General features: G+C 39.6%; 1 pseudogene; it reads left to right on the top strand.

Annotated features, from left to right (window-relative positions):
* The first annotated feature begins 237 nt into the window (after window positions 1-237).
* LOC130868412 (protein SET-like) lies at window positions 238-2,069 on the top strand (annotated as a pseudogene).
* Window positions 2,070-6,000: the final 3,931 nt, after the last annotated feature.

The following is a 6,000-nucleotide window of genomic DNA, read 5'->3' on the forward strand; positions in this document are numbered from 1 at the left end:
AAGGAGATCAAAGGGATACAATTTGGAAAAGAAGAAGTCAAACTCACTGTTTGCTGAGTTTACATAAGTGATCCCAAAAATTCTACCAAGGAACTCATAAACGTTTTCAATAATGTAGCAGGAGAGGAGGAGAAGGCGGCGCTCGGGCAATGGAGAAGCAAGCCAGAGCGCGGGGCGCGAGTCGGAGTCCAGCCCAGCCGCCGCCCGCAGCCTGAGAGTCCCGGCCTGGGGCCGCCACAACGCGCCCGGGCCTGCCTCGGCGTCAGGCCCCGCGGGTAGCGCCAGGCAGCCAGGGGGAAGGCGAGCAAGTGAGCGCTGGGAGGAGGCGGCCGGAGCAAGCGGGCGCCGCGCGTGTGGCGGGAGGGGAAGCCGCTGGCCGCCCCCTTGGCCGTCCCTTCGCTCCCCCTCCCCGCTCCCTGCCCCGACCGCGGAGGGCACCATGTTGGCACCAATGGCCAAAGCCAGTAAAACGGAGCTCAACTCCAACCACGACGGGGCCGAAGAGACCTCAGAAAAAGAACAGCAAGAAGCAATTGAACACATTGACGAAGTACAAAATGAAATAGAAAGACTTAATGAACAAGCAAGTGAGGAAATACTAAAAGTAGAACAAAAATATAACAAACTCCGACAACCATATTTTCAGAAGAGGTCAGAATTGATCGCTAAAATCCCAAATTTTTGGGTAACCACATTTGTCAATCATCCACAAGTGTCTGCACTGCTTGGGGAGGAAGAGGCTCTGCATTATTTAACCAGAGTTGAAGTAACAGAATTTGAAGACATTAAATCAGGTTACAGAATAGATTTTTACTTTGATGAAAATCCCTACTTCGAAAATAAAGTTCTCTCCAAAGAATTTCATCTGAATGAGAGTGGTGACCCATCCTCAAAGTCCACTGAAATCAAATGGAAATCTGGAAAGGATTTGACAAAACGCTCGAGTCAAACACAGAATAAGGCCAGCAGGAAGAGACAACACTAAGAGCCAGAGAGCTTCTTTACCTGGTTTACTGACCACTCTGATGCAGGTGCAGATGAGTTAGGAGAAGTCATCAAAGATGACACTTGGCCAAACCCCTTGCAGTACTATTTGGTTCCTGATATGGACGATGAAGAGGGAGAGGCAGAAGATGATGACGATGATGATGAAGAAGAAGAAGAAGAAGGCTTGGAAGATATTGATGAGGAAGGAGATGAAGGTGAAGAAGATGAAGATATTGATGAGGAAGGAGATGAAGGTGAAGAAGATGAAGACAAAGATATTGATGAGGAAGGAGATGAAGGTGAAGAAGATGAAGACGAAGATATTGATGAGGAAGGAGATGAAGGTGAAGAAGATGAAGACGAAGATATTGATGAGGAAGGAGATGAAGGTAAAGATGAAGATGATGATGATGATGAAGGGGAAGAAGGAGAGGAGGATGAGGCGAGGGTGACTAACACAGAAGACTGATGGATTCTGACTCTCTTTTTTATTTTCTTTTTATTTTTTAAATTTCTCCAGTCCCTGGGAGCAAGTTGCAGTCATTTCCCTCCTGTCCCCAATCCCTTTTGTGCTCAGTCGCCCTGTTTCTGAGGTCTCGCTTTTCAACACCATGGTTCTCAACTTACTTTTGGGGAAATGTCTTGAGCAAAATTCAATGGGAAAAGAATCTCCACTACTCTGTTCTACATTCATTTTTATCTTTTCTTGTCTTGAACTGTGGATTCAACACCACCACCACCATGCTCTGTGGGAAAAAAGAAAAGCCCTCCAGCCCCTTTGGCTCTGCTGGAGGCTGGAGGTGCTAGGCGCCTGTGTAGTAGTGCATAGATTTCTAGCTTTTTTCCTTTCTCTGTATATTGGGCTCAGATTACACTGTGTCTATGTGAATACAGACAGTTAACATTTACCAACATGCATCTGTCTACTTTCTCTTGTTTAATAAAAAGAAAAAAGGGGGGGTTAGAAGGTCAGCAAGGGTGGGTTTGAAATGTCTGGGGAGGGGTAAGTGGGCATTGTGACAACATGGCTTCTCCTTTGGCATGTTTAATTGTGATGTTTAACAGACATCCTTGCAGTTTAAGATGACACTTTTAAAATAAAATTCTCTCCTAACGATGACTCGAGCCCTACCACACAATGGGAGAATCAGCAGAACCTGTAGGGGTTTATTTGGAGTTCACATTCTCTGTTGTAACTTTATTTTTAATTCTTTTATTTTTAGTTTTTTGGTTTTGACTGGAAGGAAAAGATGCTCATTTTAAATGTTGAAGTGTACAAGTTGCTTTGTTACAATAAAACCAATGTGTACACAAAGGACCGGATGCTTTTCTATCAGAACAGATGCTCAACATGACCTTCCAAGTTTGACCTGCATAATGACATCATGTCAAACTTTGTCTCCCTAACTTCATATTTTTGATACGCACTTTGCAGGATGACCTCAGGGCTATGCAGATTGAGTTAAAGGGATGTGAATCATGTCTTAATGTCTCCGTAACTGGGTGATGTGGGTACAGTTTGCTGCAATGAACTTGTACCCATGATTTTTATCTCAATTTGGCATTTTTTAAACGGCCCTTTAGTTACCTGGATATTATGGCAGCACCTGCTCCCACCATGTCACAGACATGTTGCTCTAATGCCATCTGTACGAAGGACAGCTGTCTTCATTGGCAATTTGAACTGACCAAAGAAATGGGCTTTCAGAGTCAGCAGTCTTTGGGGTGGTTGGGAGTGCACTGTCCCAGGTATGTAGCAAAGCTCTCAGACTCTGTTAATCTGGGTGGATAAAGAAGTTTTGTCTCCTCAACGCCATTGTGCAGAGAATAATGTTTTGGAAAGCTACCTGATACATAAGCTTTTTAATGCTGTAAAATAGAACTAAAATTAAATGCCACTTTTTCAGAGATGATTAATGGACAGCCTGGTCAAATTCAAAGATTTTTGATGTATAAAACTTTACAAATGGAACTACTCCATCAATAGGCAAAGTGTAACCAAATCTGTCTAGATGGATATTGTGTAATTTCTGCACAGGACTCTGTTTAGTAAATACATCACTGTATACGTCAGGAATCTTGCTCCAATAAAGGAACATAAAGATTTAAAAAAAATGTAGCAAAATACATTATTAACTCAAAAAAATCAGTAGCTCTCCTGTACACAGATGATAAAAGGGCTGGGGAAGAAATCAGAGAATCAACAACCTTTACAATAGCCACAGATAGCATAAACTATCTTGGAGTAACTCTAACCAAACAAGTGGAAGACTTGTATGACAAGAACTTAAAATCTTTGAAGAAAGAAATTTAAGAAGACCCCAGAAAGTGAAAAGGTCTCCTGTGCTCTTGGGTGGTCATAACTAACATAGTAAAAATGGCAATCATATCAAAAGCAATCTACATATTCAATGCAACGCACAGCAAAATCCCAGCAAAATTCTCAAAGACCTCAAAACAACCATCTCAACTTTATATGGAAAAGCAAAAATCCCAGGATAGCCAAAGCAATCGTATAGAATAAAAGAACTTCTGGAGGCATCACAATCCCTGACTTCAAACTCTACTACAGAGCTACAGTACTGAAAACAGTCTGGTATTGGCATAAGAACAGACAAGAGGACAAATTGAACCAAATAGAAGACCTGGATATCAATCCACATATCTTCAAACACCTGATTTTTGATAAAGAAGCAAAAATTATCAAATTGAAAAAATAAAGCATATTTAACAAGTGGTGCTGGGATAACTGGATATCAACATGTAGAAGAATGAAAATAGACCCATATCTATCCTATCATTATGCACAAAACTCAAGTCCAAATGGATCAAAGATGGCAACATAAAGCCATCCACACTGAACCTTATAGAGGAGAAAATGGGAAGTATACTTGAACACATTGGCACAGGGAACCACTTCCTAAATAGAACCCCAGTAGCACAAACACTGAGAGAAACAATAAGTGGGACCTCCTGAAACTTAAAAGCTTCTATAAAGTAAAGGACACAGTCAACAAGACAAAAAACAGCCTACAAAATGGGAAAAGATCTTCACTAACCCCACATCTGACAGAGGTCTGATCTCCAAAATATACAAAGAACTCAAGAAATTGGTCACTAAAATAACACATAATACAATAAAAAATGGAGTACAGACCTAAACAGAGAACTCTCAACAGAGAAATCTAAAATGGCTGAAAGACACTTAAGGAAATGTTCAACATCCTTAGTCACCAGAGAAATGCAAATCAAAACAACTCTGAGATTCCATCTTACATTTGTAAGAATGGCAAAGATCAAAAACACTGATAACAACTTATGCTGGAGAGATTGTGGGGAAAACACTTTTTCATTGTTGGTGGGAATGCAAGCTGGTACAACCCCTTTGGATGTCAGTGTGGTGATTTCTCAGAAAATTAGGTAACAACTTTCCTCAAGACCACTTTTGGTTATGTATCCAAAGGATGTTCAATCGTGACACAAGGACATGTGCTCAACTATGTTCACAGCAGCATTGTTTGTCATAGCCAGAACCTGGAAACAACCTAAATGCCCCTCGACTGAAGAATGGACAAGGAAAATGTGGTACATTTACATAATGGAGGACTACACAGCAGAAAGAAATAATGACATCTTGAATTTAGCAGGAAAATGGATGGAGCTAGAAAACATTATTTTGAGTGAGGTAACCCAGACATAGAAAGACAATTATCACATGTACTTACTTATAGGTGGTTTTAAAACATAAAGCAAAGAAAACCAGCCTACAAACCACAATCCCAGAGAACGTAGACAACAATGAAGACACTAAGAGAGACTTACATAGATCTAATCTAAAGGGAAGAAGAAAGAGACAAGATCTTCTGAGTACACTGGGAGCATAGGGACCTTGGAGGAAAGTTGAAGGGAGGGAGAAGAAGGGAGGAGAGCAGATAAAAATGTATAGCTCAATAAATATCAATAAAAGTATCAAAAACAGAAAACAAACAAATAATAATGGCTGTATAAAAAGAATTTGAAAATGTTTCTCCTTTAGGCAGGGTAAAATGCCTGATCAAAAAACAAAATTACAAAACCAAGTGATGTCATGGAACTTACAGGATAACATACTACTGCCATATTACTGAACTGGTATGATTTCTAACCACACCATAAATATTTATCATTAAACAACATAGAAAAATAGTTCTTGCCCCTTGTCAAAGAAATATGGCTGACAAGAGATGTCGACCATTACAGACAACAAAAAACCAAACTGCTAAGAACAAGAGTCCATGTGGTGCTCAGCCCCATCAAATATGTCTAAACATAATTGCACTAAAAGCTCAGGGATCATAGTGGATGTGGAATTGGAAAGATTGCAAGAACCAGAATAAAAAGCAGTTTGCTGTAAAAATGAATTTCCTACAAAAGTCAGAAAGGCTATACCCATGAATTTTCATCAATGTGGCTTCCTAAATAAAACCTGAACAAAGAAGGTTATTGATATATATGTAACCTTGGAAATGTTGAATTTCTTGAGAACTCAACCACAAACAGAGAACTACAGACACCAAAAGAATTGTGATATTGGGAGAAATAGTCTTCTAAAGGGACCAAATTCCCAAATGGTCATCCAAACCAAATCAACAGCATTGAAATTTTATACATACAGGTTGCAATAAATGAACAAAACAGGCTGTAATTATGTATTGAAAACATTTATATATGTGTCTGTGCTGTGAGTGTGTGTGTAAGAAGTGACTGCAGTTATAGAAATAGGGGCCAAGATTTTAAAAGAGATTATGGAATATATAGGAATGATTGGAGGGAGAAATGAGAAGGGGTATTGATGTGATTGTATTTAAATTTAAATTGTAATGAGTATTCCTTAAAATTAGAAATTTGTTCCACAAGGTCAATATTCTTTCATCTTCACAGAATATTTATCCCATTATTATAAAGTTAATTTGTGTTGTATTTTATTGTGTTCTAGTGATCTCAAGTGTTAATTGTGATATCATATTTTCCCTT

This window comes from Chionomys nivalis, chromosome 2 (genome assembly GCF_950005125.1).
Source record: "Chionomys nivalis chromosome 2, mChiNiv1.1, whole genome shotgun sequence".
Classification (NCBI taxonomy): domain Eukaryota; kingdom Metazoa; phylum Chordata; class Mammalia; order Rodentia; family Cricetidae; genus Chionomys; species Chionomys nivalis.